Source organism: Vulpes vulpes, chromosome 12 (genome assembly GCF_048418805.1).
Source record: "Vulpes vulpes isolate BD-2025 chromosome 12, VulVul3, whole genome shotgun sequence".
Lineage (NCBI taxonomy): Eukaryota > Metazoa > Chordata > Mammalia > Carnivora > Canidae > Vulpes > Vulpes vulpes.
Window position 1 is genome coordinate 143,170,318 of NC_132791.1, and position 17,497 is coordinate 143,187,814.

Consider the following 17,497-nt stretch of genomic DNA (forward strand, 5'->3'; position numbering starts at 1 on the left):
CCCAGCAACCCCAGGGGCCAGTGGGTACTTAGAATTGTGATCCCCATTTTACAGAGGAGGGAACTGAGGCTTGAGAGAGACTGTAATTCACCGCAGGTCCCATGGCTGGTAAAAAGCCAACGGGAGGATTTGAACCTGGGCAGTCTGGCTCCTGAGGCTGGGCTCAGAACCAGGAAACCACAGCATGATGGGACAGAGGCGGGAGGGGTGGAGGCTGTGGTTAGGTGCAGGCGGTGTCATCCCACCCCAACTGGGTGTCAGACCACGGCCAGTGCCATCAATCATAGCCTTGGGAGAAGCAGGTAATAATAATCCAGAGCAGCAGTAAACTGGGGGTGAAACTGCCCAAGGATTACTCACTGGCAATTTGTTTTGTGTCCCCCACCCAAACACTTGGTGGGCCTTCAAAATGGGTCTGGGCCAGATGTGGCGGGGGACCAACCAGCTTGCCACTTTGGTCTAATACCTGGCAATTAGTAGTTCAAGAAACACTATAGCTGAGCAAATGAAAAGTGAATGCCTGAATACACAATTCCCTCCACAATGGGATGGGGGTGGGGTGGGGTGGGGTGGGGGATCAGGGACTGATTCTCAGATTTCATCTCTTTCAGGCTTCCTTTGGCCGGGGAGGTGGCTCTGTGAGAGCAAAAGGGCTAAGACGAAATGGCAGGTGGGGCCTGAGACAGCCTTGCTGTGCCTTGGCTCCTGGCGTCCCCTGGGGCAGTGCCTCGGGCATTCCAAAGTCAAGGTTGTTGCTGAAAGATGTCTTGAGGGCCCTGGTGGGGAAGGCAAAGAGCACAGGAAGAGGAGACACAGGCTGCCAGAGGTGATGGAACTTGAAGGAAACTTCCAGCCCCTGAACAACTCAGAGGAGGTAGGCAGTTGCCTGGGGCCACACAGCAAACCCTCCCAACTCATTCAGTCCTAGATGTGCCTTTAGCAGGTGTCCAGAGCAGCCTGCAGCTGAGACACGGGACTCCTCGCTCCATGAGAAGCTCATGCAATGCATTCTTCCAGCCTCTGCCTTGGCTTGCGACAAATGTGCATTCCCATACATGAATGTATAATGACACCAATAATATGATTATTTGATTACTGTCTTTTCCCCCTTGGCCGCACATCCCAGGGGCAGGGATTACGGAACACCCAGATCATGGCTGATTCAGTGCTGGACCGCAGTAGGCTTGCAAACGTATCCGTCCACCAGATTAAGTATTATTAGGACAAACAGTCACAATGCCAAAGAAAAACGCATGCCTGAGTGGGGGCTTTCTTGCCTCGCCAAGTCCTCAGATACCCGCTACACACACACATCCATACACAGCTGGCTTTATGGATCCGGACTGGCCTCGATGCCTCCACAGACAGGAGAGGGGCTTGGCCCCCCTCTTCCCAACCTGACCCTGAGGCCAGCCCACCCCCTCAGCTGCCAGGCTGGCCTGCAAAGGTATCTGTCCCAGGGGGGCCCTCAGAAGCCTCATTAGGAAAGTAGTGACAGACGCATTAGCTGCTGAGGGTGTGTGTGTGTGGTGGGGGGGGGGGAGCACTGAGGGCTGTCACAAGGCTGAGGAAAACCAAATGCCTGCCACTTCCTGGGCCTCTGGGCCCCATCTGTGCCAGGGGAAGGGATGGAGACAATGGCCCAAGGACAGACTTGCCCCCTGGGACTCACCCTGGGTCTCAGAGCCCAAGGCAGAGATGTCCCAGCCATTCCTTGCCATTCTTGCTGTCTGCTTCCTGGCCAGACTCGACTCACTGAGTGATGCTTGACAAAGCCCTGCCTCCTCTGTGCCTGGGTCATTATGGTTCCGATGCTCTGTCTCAGGGGAACGCAGGGACCTGGGAACCCACTCCCATGTAACAGAAGAGGAAACTGAGGCTCAGGGTGCTGCCCCAGAGCACAGTACTAGAGTGGGGGCTAGGCTCTCCTGAAGGTCCTGGCTTGGCCACTAACAGGCAATGTGGCCTCTGGACCTCAGAAATGCAAGCCTGGGCCACAGTGACCCTGGAGTTCCCTCTGACCTCTGAGCCAGCCAAGGTCTGGGAAAGCCCGGTTCTGCTGGAAGAGGGTCAGGGATTATCAGTGTCCCCTCAGCCCCCAAAGCCAGTCCTTCCTGCACCTGAGGTGCAGCCACACACCGAGGTGACCGAACCCTGACTCCCAGGGCACTGAGTTCTGTCCAGCAACCCAGTCAGTGACCATTGTTTCTACCATTGATAAAAAGCAGGTGGGTAAAGTCCTATACCACATTCCATATGCACACAGTAACAGGCCTCACACCACAGGATATACACAGAAACAAGAAGACAGATACCCAGCCACACACACAGGTCCTCTGCCCACAAATACAGACATGGAAACCACATACACACAGAGGAGCACAGTCCCCCACATTGTACCACTGCACATATGAGTACCCGAGACGTGCTCAGACAAATCAACCCCTTCATCTCATTTCTCCAACCCAGACACACACACATACACACCACAACCACACATACAACCAACCACAGGTTGGTCCCAGTCACAAAGACACCCACTATACGTACAAATCACATACACAGGTGCATACTTAGCAACACAACACAGACAGACTCATCCACGTGCCTGGATGCAGCAACCATGGAAGAAGCATCACCCCCTCCACGTACAGAAATACCCCCTCCCCATCCATGGACACAGCCACATGCTGCACGCACAGGCTCCCAAGGCCAAGAACACACACGGATACACACTCATCTTGCCACTCGGTTAAATTCCACACGGCAGGCGGTGCCCAACCCAGAAGAGAAAATCCAGATAAATAAATCATGTTCAGAGCATCAATCTCGGCCCCAACCTGGCTGCCTCCTTGCTGCAGGTAAAGCGAAACAGGTCTTAAATATTTTATAAATGAATAAACCTGTTAAGAGAATATAATTTACAGGGCCATTGGCTGTAGGCTCACAACATCCCTCCCACATCTTTTCATTTTGGAGAACACGTGGTGGTGGCAGGTGGTGGCCACTGGGGCATGATGTCTGGTGCCCCACCCGCTGCCCTTCTGCCAGGGGTGCTATTCCCAGGGAAAGGGGCATTCTGTGATTTTCCATCCACTAAATCCAGCTGCTGCTCAGAGACAGGGCCCTGCATTCTCTTGTCTCTTCAGCTCCACCCCCCCCCCCCCAAAGCCTTGGATGCCTTTTAAATGCCAATCCATCCCTGGCAACTGTGATTTCCCAAGGCCTGTTTCACACAGGGCTTGGATGTGTTAGAACTGAACTGTTCAGGGAAGGGGAAGAAGAGAAGTCCTGGCAGGAGGGATAAGTGGGGAGCAAGGACAGCTTGTAGCTAGGCCTGAGGGGCAGCTGGGCATAGGGAGGCTGTGCCTGGTGCCAGGCCCGCACGCCCCCAGGGAGAGGCTGAGCAGCTTAGGGCAATGAAGCCTCCTAAGATGTAGACAGGGAACAGAAGGTGGGTCCCAGGACCAACAGAGGGTCTTTGGGTCTGAGCATAGCTCAGGCAACAGAGGCTGGAATGAGGCTGAGGTCTGAGCCTTCGCTGAAGCCTTATGCAGCTGGGGCCAATTAAAGCCCCTTGCTGCTGGGACCTGAGTCTCAGCTGAGTCTTCCATGTCCCTGAGCAGGCGAGGTGGCTCCTGGGTCCCCAGCTGGCAGGATCCTCTGGCCCAAGCTGCTTTTATCTGAGGTTAGTGGCAATGAAGAAGGGCTCCTGAGGGTCTTTGAACAAAGTTAGAAAGGGATCGTCTAGTCCGGCTCTTCTGAAGCTCTCACAAGAATGTGGTTCCGGTTCTCTCAAAACTCCCACAGACTCAGGAGAAAGGAGAGTGTTACACAACATTAAGTGAAAAGAGCAGGATATCAAATGGTACACACAGGAGGAATGATGGCATGCTTAAACAACAACAAAAACCCCCACAAACGGGGCAAAGTCAAACGTGGCTGCCTTCGGAGACTCGGAGTATGGGTGAATTTTCTCTTAACTTGTCATAATTTCCAGAAGTCTATAATAAGCCTGTCCTCCTTTTATAGTGAGAAAAAAAACCCTACCAAGTGCCTTACAAAACCAAATATATAGACTGGTCCTATATTTTACATTTACCTATCATATATTCTTTATGTCTATAAAAAAATGTTGACAGTGGTTATGCAGGGGTAGGGGTAGAAACACAGGGGATTTTTACTTATTTCAACATAAGTAGATTTAGATTTTTCTCAGTTCAACATAATAACATGATAAACATCAAAAACAAAATGCATGGGATGCCTGGGTGGCTCAGTGGTTTAGCGTCTCCTTTGCTGCCTTTGCCCAAGGGCGTGATCCTGGAGACCCACAATCCAGTCCCACATCAGGCTCTCTGTGTGGAGCCTGCTTTTCCCTCTGCCTGTGTCTCTGCCCCTCTGTGTGTGTCTCTCATGAATAAATAAAATCTTTTTAAAAATGCTTAGGACTGGGAAATTATTTTGATATAAAGTCTGAGGAGTCTCTCCCGCTGCATCTGAAAGCCCCTTCTCTCCCTGCCAGTGCGCGTGCAGCGGGTGAGGCTTGAGAAAAGCCAAAGGACAGTTGCTCAACAGGCACACAGCTTTCCTTCCAAGACCGAAGGGCTGGCATCACATTTTGCTGCCTGCCCAATCCAGGTAGGAGGGGACAGAGGGTCAGCTGAGTCGGTGCCTCTGAGAAGACTGGGGGAGAGAAGGCGGCCCTGGAGTGACCGGTCAGGGACTTAAGGCACTGGGAGGAAGGAGGGGTGGAGGAAGGGCTGGGTTGGCAGCAAAGTTCCGGAAGGGGCTGCCCCCAGGGTAGGCGGGGTGCCCGGGCTCCGGAGGTAGGAATGCGTCTCCGGGCCAGACAGCCCGGATGGCTGCCAACCAGGGGAGGCCCGTGCTCCTGGGCTGGAGGGAGGCCGTCTGGGTGGCGGGGTCCAGGCTAGGTCCCTCCTCTCTCTCGGGCCCACGGGCAGCACCAGCGAGGTGGCAGTGCTGGAGGGCTCCGGGACAGCGTGGCCTGGAGGCCGGCCCCTGCTTTCAACGCCTTCCCCGCCGCGGGAGGGAGGGGTGCAGCCTCCCTCCCCAGGTCCGGCCCCGGGAGGCGCCGCCTGCTGCCCCTGAGGAGGGGATGCGCGGCTCTGACAGCAGAGCCCGTCCAGAAGCCAACCCGCACAGGATCCGGTCGCACCGGGAGCCTGGAGCCGCAGCCCCCGGTTCCCGGAAAGACTCGGGCTCGGCGGGGGCGGGGCGTCGGCGGCCCCGCCCAGCGGCCCCGCGGAGCACGCCGGGACGGGGCGCTGCCATGGCGACGGGAGCGGGCCGCCCCGCCCCGCCCCGCCCCCCGTGCGGCCTCCGCGCCTCGAGGCTCCGACCCCTCCCGGCGTCGCCGGCCCGCCGGCCGGGGCTTGTCAGGCCGGACGCGGCGGAGGAGGCCCCGGTGCGGCCAAGATGGTGGGCGCCGCGGGAGGGGAGCGGAGGGGAGGGCAGGAAGCGCGGGCGTTTGCCCTCTCGCCGCCCCCTCTCGAGGTTGAGCAGAGGAGAGGAAATGGCCCCGGAGGCGATAATCGAGCTGCCAGTGTGTCTGGCCTGACAGCTCCTACCTAAGCCTCCCCCCCGCCCCCAACCCCACCCCCCGCCCAGGCCTGCCCTGCCCGCGCCGGGATCATCCAGGACTTGACACCCGCGCCCCCCGGCCCCGCCTTCCTGCCCCTCCCCCAGCCTAGTGAGCCTGCACCCCCGCGAAGGGGCATCGTTGGGTTTCCCAGGCCCGGCCCGGACAGGCCGACCTCTGCCACCCACACCCCGGGCATCCGCTCTTGGACAGCGAGAACCTGCTTCCCCTCCGTAGGGCTGCTGAGGCTCTGAGCAGCCCTCCCTGCCCTCCCTGGAGACCCAGCTAAGCTGACAACTTACCCCAAGGGGGTGGGGGGTGGTCCCCTCTTACCTCGTGCTTTCCCAGCAACAAGGGGGCACACGAGTAATGGGAACTCACACTGACTGGGCCAGGCCAGTCGGGCTGGATGACTTATCTTCCCGAGTCCTGCATGCATGTGAGTGACTCTGCCCAGGCTCCGTGGGCAAACAAGCCCAGATCTGTTAAGGAGTGAAGTGGCAGGGCTGGGACGCAGCCAGGCTGTGCCTCCGGCCGCCTGTCCATACACAGTGGCACTCCCTGCTCCCTGGCCGCCCAGCCTGGGCTGGTCCAGCCGCCTATCTCTGGCCCAGAGCAGTGGCCTGGCCTCCCAGGCCCTCCTCCTCCCAACGACCACAGGCCTGGCTTCCCTTCTGAGACGCCAATCTGCAGCCACACAAAGCCCTGTTTGTTTGCTTTCTCTGCTGCTCCCCCTGGATCCGATGTCTTTCTCTGCTACCTGCCGGCCTGGCTTCCTCTCCAAGCTGCCCTCTCAGCCAGCTGAAGGGAAGGAGGGGGCGGCTATTCCAGCAAGCCCTGCCTCACAGCCACCCCAACATTCCTCAAATCCACCTCCCCGGTGCCAGGGCACCCAGCTGGGGCAGCCTGACCCACAATGGCTTTGCAGCCCCCTTGCTGCCTCTCAGAATATAAGGTGCCAGCTGGGTGGAACAGGAAAGATGCCTGCAGCCAGGGGCTGGGGCAGGGGGAGGGGAGCCCAAGAGGCCCAGCCAACCTCCCCTCTCCTTTTGTGAGCAAGGCTTGTTTTGTTAGTCAATCAGGAAGGCAGCTCCTGACTTCCCAGCAACCCACGGGCTGCCAGGAGATAAGGAGATGAATGGGGCCAGGAGGGCTGAATTGGAGGAGGCAGAGGGACACCCTGGTTTTATGGCCCTCCCCCACCCCTGTTTTTCTGGGAGTTCTGGGTCTCCCAGGCTCTAGGACAGACAAGGGCTTACAGGCTGTGCTGCGAGCCTTTGGTGCTAGGTGCCCTCTCTGTGCCCACTGTGGGCAGACACCTGAATAGATCCCTCTGCATGGTGGGCACCCCAGAGTGTGCAGCCTCAGGCACCCTCTGCAGTGTCTGGGGAAGCCTCATCGGCCTGAGCTGAAACAGGGCTTTCACAGGCAAAGAAAAATAAACACCCGCATTCCACACCACCTTCTCTACCTGCAGAGTGGGGGCTGCCCTCTCTCCCCGTTCAAATAAAGAAACCCAATACTGATACTGCACAAGATCCTACAATCTCTCCCAGTTCCCTCTACCCAGGGCTCTTTTATTGTACCCCGCCACACTGGGTGGCCCAGGGCAGGTCCTAACCTCCCGGGGCCTCCCTCTTCCCCTTCCTGTCCCCTCCATGCAGAGTTTAACCCTTACACCAACTTAGGATAAAGGCATGATTGTGCCCACTTGACAAATGGCAGGAGGCTCATGGGACAAAGCCACAGAGACAAACTGCCCCAGACAGGATTCAAGCTCATTTCTGTCTGACTCGAAGCCCTAAAAACTTCCCACCAGGTTGCAGTATCATTTCACAGCCAGTGATTTTCTGCTGATTGGAGGAGTGACCACCATGAGGAGGTGAGGGAGGAGCAGGTACAGCCGGCAGATGCTGTTTCCAATCTCAGCACTGCCACTTGGGTGCTGTTTGACCTCAAACAGGTCACTTAACCTCTCTGAGCTTCAGTTTCCTTGACAATCTGTATAGGGTGGTTGATAAGGCTTAGAGAGGACAGACTACCCAATGCCCATTAAAATAGCTGGCACTCATTGAATGATGGCTTTTCTCTATGATCCCTTCCAGCATCCAGAGAGACGGGCATTTATTTCTTAGAGGCAGGCGAGAATTCTACCAAGCTATTTATTTCTTAGAGGAACCAGACCTCTTCCACCTCTGCTTTCACCCATCCGGCCCTGCTGCCAGTTGTCCCCCTAGTCACCATCTCCTGCCCTCTGGAACGCTCAGGCTAAGGCTGAGGGCTGCCAAGCTGAGCTCCCCAGGCCCCCGTCCTGCTCAGGAGACCAGGGCCTCTCTGTTTAATCAGCCAGGGCGAGGGCCCCAGGGGACAATGTCACCCTAAGGGAATGAAGCCAGCTCCGTCCACATCCTGCTGGACTCAAGAAAAGAGAACCACTCAATTAAGTCTGATTTGCCAAAACGTCTGTTTTTAGTGCTATTTCGGGCCACGGTTGGGATTTTCTGTGCTTGTCTCAAAGGTATCCTAAACCAGATTCCTTCCTACCTCCCCCACTCCCACTGTGTTTGAAATGAAAATATGTTCTTCCTCTTCTCTCTCTGTTTTTTCCTGCTTCTCTTTCCCACCTATCAGAGGGATGCAAATAAGAGAAAAGGGTGGAGGCTGGGCCCCCACAGGAGGACAGCACCCCCTACTCACTAGGCCTGGGCAGGCCCCCTCAACTCAGTCTCCCAGAGTACAGCACACTGGCAACTATGGTTTCCTCAAAACAGCCTGCATGTGAGAGCATCTTGGGTCTTTATCTTCTCCCAGCCCCTGGAAGCCTCTGAAGCTTGATCATTTTCTGCTGTCTCCCTAGACACACACCAGGCATCTGCCCTTCCCTCCACACACCCTTGTCTTCTGCCTCTGAGCTTTTGCTTGGGCTGAGCACCTCCCCCAAGGTCTCCATGCACTTTACCTTCTTAGCTTGCAACACAATTATAGTTAAATCCACATCTATGCAATCATGTCATTTTTACTTTTTTTTTTAAAGATTTTATTTATTTATTCATGAAAGACAGAGAGAGAGGTAGAGACACAGGCAGAGGGAGAAGCAGGATCCCTGCAGGGAGCCCTATGTGCGACTGGATTCCCAGGACCCCGGGATCACAAACTGAGCTGAAGGCAGACGTTCAACCACTGAGCCACCCACGTGCCCCTAATCATGTCTTTTTTTTTTTTTTTTTAGATTTTTAAAAAAGATTTTATTTATTTATTCACAGATACACAGAGAGAGAGAGAGAGAGAGGCAGAGACACAGGCAGAGGGAGAAGCAGGCTCCATGCAGAGAGCCTGACATGGGACTCAATCCAGGGTCTCCAGGATCACGCCCTGGGCTGCAGGCGGCGCTAAACCGTTGCACCACCGGAGCTGCCCTAATCATGTCTTTAATGTCTGCCAATCTACCAGACTATAAGCTTCACAAGGGCAGGGGCAGCATCTGCTTGGCCAGTACTGATCCTCCAGGGCAGGCTGTCAACCTCGCTTGGCACTGCTGACGTTTGGGGCCAGATAACTTGTTGCAGGGGTTATGCCCATGCATCCCAGGATGTGTAGCAGGATCCCAGGCCTCTACCCACCAGATGCCAGCACCTCCCCAGTTGAGACAACCAAAAATGTCTCCACACATGGCCCACATGTCTCCAGAGGGTAGAACTTGCCCCCAGTTGAGAACCACTGCTCTAGAGCCTGGAAAGTGCCTTCCCCAAATGAATGAATGCATGACTCCTCTTCCCTTCCCACCAGAGGGATTCTTATGTCTTTATCTCTCTCTCTTTTTTTTAAAGATTTTATTTATTTATTTATTCATGAGAGACAGAGAGAGAGAGAGAGAGAGAGGCAGAGACAGGCAGAGGGAGAAGCAGGCTCCATGCAAGAGCCCGATGTGGGACTCGATCCCTGTCTCCAGGATCATGCCCTGAGCCAAAGGCAGATGCTCAAATGCTGAGCCACCCAGGGATCCCTGTCTTTACGTCTTATCATAATCTTGTGCAAATTTAATTTTCCCTATCAGACCAGAAGCTTCCAGAAGACAGGCCCATGTGACCTTAGGTGTAGATCAATGCTGATTGCCCATAACTATTCGCCGGAAGAATAACTCTCAAAGCATCAGAGTGCACCAGACGAAGCCTAGTTCTGGTGCCCTCTCGCCAACGCCTTGGATTACTGTGTGACTTTGCTATGCTAGCTAAACTTCTCCGGGTGTCAGGGTCTCTCCAGTCACTGCAACAATTCTTTGTCCTATGGGGCTCATGGAAGCCCCCAAGAAGAATCTTTCAGATGGTTTTCAATTTACATTTTCTGTGAAATTTTACAGAAATTTTTTTTACAGGTAAATCAGTGTCACCTAATTGTAATTAGGTGAGATACTGATTCACCACTTTGCAATGGGCGAGGTATAGCTGAGTGCTTTAGAGGCACTATCTCATTTAATCCTCCTAAAAACAAAACTATGAAATAGGTACTATTATTTTCGATTCTTGAGAGGGGAGGGTCCTTCACTGGGAAGGCCTCCTTCCCATCAGGCCTCACCTGCTGAGCTCTCCTGGCAGAGAATGAGCTCCCCTCACCAGGGGTCCAACAAGGCCCAGAGGTAGTGACTGCCGATTCAAGAAGTAGGCCTGCCTCAGAGGGGCTTGGAGGGCTACTCTCCACTCCTCTTCCCTTCCCTTCCCGGGTGTTATCCCTCCAGGAAAGCTCTGGCTGGAACACACTTTCCCTAGCACAGAGCCACTCTGTGAGATTCTTCAGGGCTCGAATCAAAGATAAGGAGGAACCATCTTATAGATACTTCTATGTACCAGGCGCTGTTTTAAGTCTCTAATGTGCATTAACTCATTAACTCTCCCAACAATCCTAGGAAGTAGATGCTATTATTTTCTTTGCCTTACAGGTGAGGCTACTGAGCAAAGAAGATAGGTCACTTGTCCCTGGTTAGTAAGTGGCAGAGCTGAGGTCTGAACTGGCGCGGCTGAGCTCCAAATACAAGTGTGGGGCCTCAATGTCATATCAGAGATGCCTCACACACACAGGGCTGTGTTCCCAGCCCTCTGGTATGTGACAGGGCCTGCATGTGTGACTTAGGGATGGGTGAGCATGTGGTTGCACGGCCACATCCACGGCTGGCCAAGTCCTGGGATCCACACCCAGCATTGGGGGAGAGACCCTCTGGACACAGAAGCTCTGACCAGGACACTGATTCTCACCTGTCCTGCTGTGTAACAAACACTCGCTCCATCCATCTTTCCCTGGCTGAAGAAGAAACTTGGGAAGGATTAGAGGCAAACTGGCACAAACCTGTGCAGAGTCCATTAGCACCAAGAGCAATAGCTGCATGTGCTGCATGCCATCAAGCGGGGCTGCTGCTGATGCCCGTTTTATTTATTTTTTTTTTAAAGCTTTTAGTTTTATTTTTTTTTAATTTTTTTTATGATAGTCACACACACACACACAGAGAAAGAGAGGCAGAGACACAGGCAGAGGGAGAAGCAGGCTCCATGCACCAGGAGCCCGACGTGGGATTCGATCCCGGGTCTCCAGGATCACGCCCTGGGCCAAAGACAGGCACCAAACCGCTGCGCCACCCAGGGATCCCAATGCCCATTTTAAAGGCAGGGGATGGAGCCTCGGAGAGGGTGGTCAGCACCCGGATTTTACCCCAGTTCGCCTAACCCCAGGTTCTGGAGCACCTTGCTTCTCAGATTGCAAAACGCCCCCACACTGGCATCACATTTAATGCTTGCCACCACTCCCATCTTTGACAGGAGGGGGAGGACAGGCCTGGAGCAGCAGCTGGCACTAAACCTTTGCCTGATGCTGAACTCCCCCACCATGCTGCCCTCCTGTGTGAGGCCTTCAGGAAGGGGTCCTGGGGGGAGGGGGGCCATGCTCCTCTCCCGTCTTGTCTGCAGGTCCCTTGGATCCCCCCCCCCCATGCTGAGTGAGGCCCTTGTCCCCTCTCTCCACTCAGCCCTGAGGTGGGGGACTCCAGCTGACATGCTGCAGTCTGAAATATACAGCAAAAGGCAGAGGAAGATGTCCCCACAACTCCTGTCCAGTGGCTCCCAAGGCCCCCTCCCTCTGTTTCCCCCTCATAAGATTCACTCCTGCCCTCCATGGCACCCCTGGGCGCTGGCTCCCCTGAGCCTGATCACTTCATATGGAGAATGGGTATTCACTGCCCACCTGGCCCTTGGACTTGGGAGGGTTTGGAAGGCCAGACCACATGCTGGTTTGGCTCTAGGGCCCAGGGTGAGCACAGGGCAAGGGCAGCACCCTGAGGGAGTATCTGCTGAGGGAGGGAAGGAAGGAGAAAGGGAAAGGGAAAGGGAAAGGGAGAGGGAAAGGGAAAGGGAAAGGGAAAGGAAAGGGAAGGAAAGGAAAGAGGGAGGGAGGAAGGAGGGAGGAGGAGAGAGGAGGAGGGAGGAAGGAAAGAGGGAGGGAGGAGGGAAGAAGGAAGGAGGGAGGGAGGCAGGAAGGAAGGAGGGAGGAGGGAGGGAAGAAAGGAAAGAAGCAAGGAAGGAAGGAAGAGGGAGGGAAGAAAGGAAAGAAGGAAGGAGGGAGTAGGGAGGCAGGGAAGGAAGGAAAGAAGGAAGGAAGGAGGAGGGAGTAGGGAGGGAGGGAGGGAAGGAAGGACGGAAGGAGAGAGGAAGGAGGGAGAAGGGAGGGTGGAAGGAGGGAGGGAAGAAAGGAAAGAAGGAAGGAGGGAGGGAGGGAAGAAAGGCAGGCAGACAGGCTGGCTCAATGTCAGAACGAGCCCTAGTGCTCCTGGATATTTCCTTTCCTAATTCTGAGCACACTATTTAGCAACAAAAGCATCTTCCCTCCTCCCTCCACAGCTCTCTTTGCCCCCCTTCTCCTGCCTCATCTCCCTTTCTTCCCTCCCTCTATCCTGCCACCACGCACACACGCAGGCACACACACACTGTTTACTCGGGCTCAAGAATGAGCAGAACGAATTCTCTCCTTTGCCAGCAGAGCCCCAGTCCTTGCCTCCAGCCCTGGCACTCACCCTCCCTGTGTGCACCCCCCCACCCCCCCATGTCACATTCCAGTCTCAGATCCCCAGTGACCCACCCAGGCACAGGGCACAGCTCTGCCTCAAACAGTCTCCTCAATCCTTGGGGAAACAGGATGAGCCAGTTTCTCCTCAGCCCCTCGGGGAGCAGCCTGGGGGGTGCTGGGCCCCTCTCCGGCCTCACTTGTCTCTCAGAAGTCTGAACTAACAGAAGCCACTGAGCAGGGCCCTGAGAATCTGCAAAGGTCCGGCAGGCAGCGGCCAGGGATCTCAGGGGCCCACGAAACCGTGTCAGGGGCTCCCACCCGGCCCGGCCCGCGGCACCTAGCCCTTCCTGCCAGGAAGCACTTCCAAGCGTCTCCCGTGTTCCAGGCCTCGCCCTTGGCACTGGGGCCAGGGGAGGAGGGAGGTGTGCTCTCGGGCCTAGATGCTCCGGCCTTGTGGGGAGGACACTGACAGAATTACCGATAATTCCATGATAAACGCTCTGCTGTGGGTATAGACAAAGGGAGATGACTCAGTCTGCCTCACAGGTCAGAGAAGGAGGAGACAGGACATCTGTTTTGGTCTTGGGAGGCAGGGAGGAAGGTGAAGGGCATCCTAGGTGGAAGCAGCAGCCTGGGCAAGTGAACGGCAGGCAGGGATGTACTTGGCTGAATCCTGAAGGCTGTGCTGTGGGGAGGGAAGGGAAGGGGGCTCTACAGCACAGCAGGCAGAGGACCCTAAAAGGGCGCTGTCATATGGGAAGGACCACGGACTGGACCTGTATTCTGACAGCAGCAGGAGCCCCTAGAAGTATCTGCTATGGTTGAGAAAGATCACTCTGGTAGTGTGGCTGGGAGGGGGCAGGATGGAGGCAGGGAGGCCAGGGAGGCCCAGCCTCTTCCGTCACCATTCTTTCTGAGCTAGTTCCTCCTGTCTTGGCCACTGTATATGCCACATCCGTTCCAAGCTCAAACACTTGCTGGTACGTTCCCTCTGGCAGGAGTGCCCCCTCTTTTTCTTACTTACCCATGCTGGAAGCACCTGCTCCAAGCTCCCTCTTCCGTGAAGCCCCTGCCTCCATAAGGCTCCCAACTCTGGTCAAGACTGATTCCCTTGAGTATTACCTGGGTCTCAGTCACCCACCAGACTATAACCGTTTTGGAGGCAGATGCATGAAGCACAGGACTTCAGAAATGGTGGGTCCTTGGAAAATATCTGTTCCCTTGGAGCTAGTGAGCCCAGGTACCTCTCCCACAGAGACAGTGCCCCTCGTCCACTGCTCCACCCTGTCCTTCCCTCTGGGGCCACACATTTGAAAGTGTGTGTGGGGGGGATCATGGCCACAGGTGGCTATTTCCTTAGGATTTTATGTAATTATTCATGAGAGAAAGAAAGAGAGAGAGAGAGAGAGAGAGACACAGGCAGAGGGAGAAGCAGGCTCCATACAGGGAGCCCGACGTGGGACTCGATCCCTAGTCTCCAAGATCACACCCTGAGCTGAAGGTGGCTATTAAAAGCAACAACACCTGGGTGGCTCAGTTGGTTGAGTGTCCAACTCTTAATTTGGCTCAGGTCATGATCAGGGCGGTGGGATGGAGTTCTGGGTCAGGTTCCACGCTCCGCAGGGAATCTGTTTGAGGATTCCCTCTCTCTCTCCCTCTGCCCCTTCTGCATGCTCTCATAAATAAATAAATAAATAAATAAATAAATAAATAAATAAAGTGCAGCAAGATGCATCCATGCACTGCCACGGGGATAAACCAGTATTAATAATGGTGACAATGCCAACTGGCATTTATTGGGACAAGTACTATTCTAAGCTTTTACATGTTTATATGGACTACTTCATCAAATCTTCAGGAGAGTCCTATGAGGTCAGTACTCTTATCATTCCCAATGTACAGACAGGACACTGAGATACAGAGAGGTAACTCATTCACTATGTAGTAGAGCTGGGGGTTACCCCAAAGCCTTGCCCTGGAGCACCTCGCCCTACGGCTTCCCAAAGACAAATGGAAAGGAAAAGAGAAGGTAAAGAGTAAGAATCTGAGATTCTCATTTGGGGTAAAAGAAAACTAAGTATTGGCATATATGATACACGTATACTTCAGCGAGTAGCAAAAACCTCCATGAGGATACATTCAAACTCTGAACTGGGGTTACCTGTGTGGGGAGGTGCAGAGGACACTTTTACTTTTACCCTATATACTTCTAGGTTATTTGCATTTTTCACAATAAGAATGAATCCAGGTGTTACTTGAGTAATTAAAAAAGAAAGAACTTGTCAGGGCTTCGATTAATGTTTGTGGAATGACTAAAAGGCAGATTCATTTCGTAGGACTGTTTTTTCAAACTCTGGGTATGACCCATTAGTGGGTTGTGAAATCAATATAGTGGGTTGCAACCAGCATTTAAAAAAATAAAAAAGATCAAATAGGCTAGAACAGAAAGTATCAGCTCAGCAGACAAAGTAGAGAAAAAGAGTTATTTCACTCAACTTTTGTTTCAGTTTTATATAGTGGTGGTGAAGAGAATTGTGACCTAAAATGTATTTCTTACTAGAGGTCTCCTGTAGAGTTTGAAAGCCATCCATCTAGACTTGGAGGTCTAAGAGGAATGGGGAAGAGGGGCTCCTGCAAGGGTGGCTTGGTCCAGTGGAAGAGAGATGGGTTTTTCCAAGTGGGCGCATTCCCTCCATTTAGGAAGAAGCCAGAGGGGCCCCTGGCTCTGGGGAAAAGTCCTATTTATTAGCCCACTCTACAGTTGGCTTCTGGGGCCTGGGTCATCTCTTGGTAACTGCTTTCCTCCAAGGCTCTTTGCCTGGGAGAGCCTTCCCCAGGGTTCTGAGATGGAGCCGCCCCCAGCCCAGAAGGTCTACCTGGCTCCTCTGTGTCACCCAAAGCTCCTAAGATCGCTCCTGGGGTGCCCTATGCCCCCTCCGCTGTTGAAGGGGCGGGGTGGGAAACGAGATTCCTTTCCAGCTTCCACATCCCCAGAGCCACATCCCAGGGAAGCCTCTGGGAACACAGCTGTGTGGTCAGTCGGGAGGGGGCTCCACGGAGTCTGCAGCGAGAGCTGCCCCGAGCCTGGGTGAGCCTGACCCAGGCGGAGCAAGGTCTGCATGGAGGATGGGATGGAGGGAAGAGCAGCAGATCCCCCAGCCCGGGGCTCCCACGGCGCTGGCGCCTCCACTTAGGAGCTCGCCGAACCCACCCCCGCCTCCCCTCCCAGGGCAGCAGACAACTAAAAAAAGATAAAATAAAAAGAAGTAATTCCCCTGCTCTGACGTCAGCGCGAGGTTTTAACAGCCCGGCAGCGGCCTGAAACCGGATTGCAACCAGATGTAATGCCCTTGAATCCTGCACACACCGCTGCGCTGGGAGAGAAATGAAGCGGGAGCGGGGGGGGGGGGGGGGGGGGGCGGGGGCGGGGGGGCGGCCCTCGGGGAGGGAGGGAGCCGTGCGGGTCCCGCGTGGGGCCTTTGCATCAGAGCCTCTGCTGGGAGCACGGGCCAGGCGCTGCGGGAGCGAGTGCGGCGAGCGGGGAGGCTCCGGGCCCGGGTCCGCCATTCCGGCGCGCGGCCTCCCCTCCCCCAGCCCCCCAATAGCGCATTGTTACGCTCGGTTTTGTCCACCCGCCGCCGCCGCCGCCGCCGCCGCCCGATCGCGGGCCCCCGGAGGGCACGGCTCCCGCCCGCACTCCGGCCCTGGGCGGGAGCTGAGGACTACGAGAGCCCCGAGAAGGGAAACGGGCGCCCCAGGAAGCTGGGGCCGCGGCGGCCTCGGCGGCCTCGGCCTCCCTCCTGTTTCGCTTCCCCTCCGCCCCTCCTCCGAGGCCCCCGGCGCGACCGAGGCCCGAATGTCACCCCCGCCGCCCGCGCCCGGGCCCCGCGTCCTCCGCCCGGGAGCGCCTGCCTGCGGGGCGCGGGGCCAGGCGGCGGGCGGCTCGCCGCGGGCGGCGCGCCGGGGCGCTCGGGGCTCGCGGGTCGGGTGCCCCCGCCGTGACGTCACCCCCGAAGGGCCCGTGCCCCGGGGCCGGCCGCGTCGGGGCTCCGGGGCCTCGGGGCCGCTTCCTGCCGGGTCGCGGGGCCTGCGCACAGGCCCGGGCGCCGCTGCCCGCGTGGGGAGCCCCCGAGAGCCCCGCGCCCCGCGCCGCCCCCGCGCCCCGCGCCGCCCCCGCGCCCGGCCTCCCGCGCGTTCCGGGCTCCCTCCCGCCCCGGTGCCCCCGCGCCCCGCGCCCGCGCCCCGCGCGGAGCTCCCCCGGCCGCACGGACAGCGCCGCGGGCCGCCCCCAGACGGCCATCGGTGACCTCGCGGCCCCCCGCGCCGCCCCGGCCCGGCCCGGCCCGGCCCCCGCGGCGCCCCCCGCGCCCCAGCGCCCAGTGCTCACCTCGGCGCCCGCGCTCGCTCGCTCGCTCGCTCACTCGGGGGCCCTGGGTCTGGCGCGGCGACTGGGCGGCCCGCAGGCCCGGGCGGCCATGGGGGTCAGGGCGCGGCGGCCCGGCCGGCCGGCGGCCCGGCAGGAAGGAGGTGGGCCGCGGCGCCCCCTCCTCGCGCCGGCGCTCGGGCGGCGGGCAGGGGGCCTGCTCGGCTCGCCTGTCGCCCTCGCCGCCGCCGCCGCCGCCTCGCTCTCCGCCTCGACTCTCGGAGCCCGGCCGCGGCGGGGGCGGCGCCCGGGGGCGCGGGGAGCCGGCGGCGGGGGAGCGGGCCCTGGCCGCGCACCCGGCCGGGCCTGCCTGGTGTCCGCGGTGCCGCGGGGAAATGCGATCCCCTCCGCACAGGAAGAGCGGACGGGCGGGCGGGCGGGCGGGCGGCGCGCGGGGGGAGAAGGAGAGCGAGAGCGGGAGGGAAAAA

General features: G+C 57.0%; 1 protein-coding gene across 1 annotated transcript in view; it reads right to left on the minus strand.

Annotated features, from left to right (window-relative positions):
• The window catches only part of RAI1 (retinoic acid induced 1), a 120,912-nt gene extending 103,855 nt beyond the window's left edge, over positions 1-17,057 (minus strand). Inside the window, exon 1 of the mRNA XM_072730545.1 lies at positions 17,034-17,057. The gene's annotated coding sequence lies outside the window, so the exon portion shown is untranslated. The remainder of the gene's footprint in view (positions 1-17,033) is intronic.
• Between the last annotated feature and the right edge of the window lie 440 nt (positions 17,058-17,497).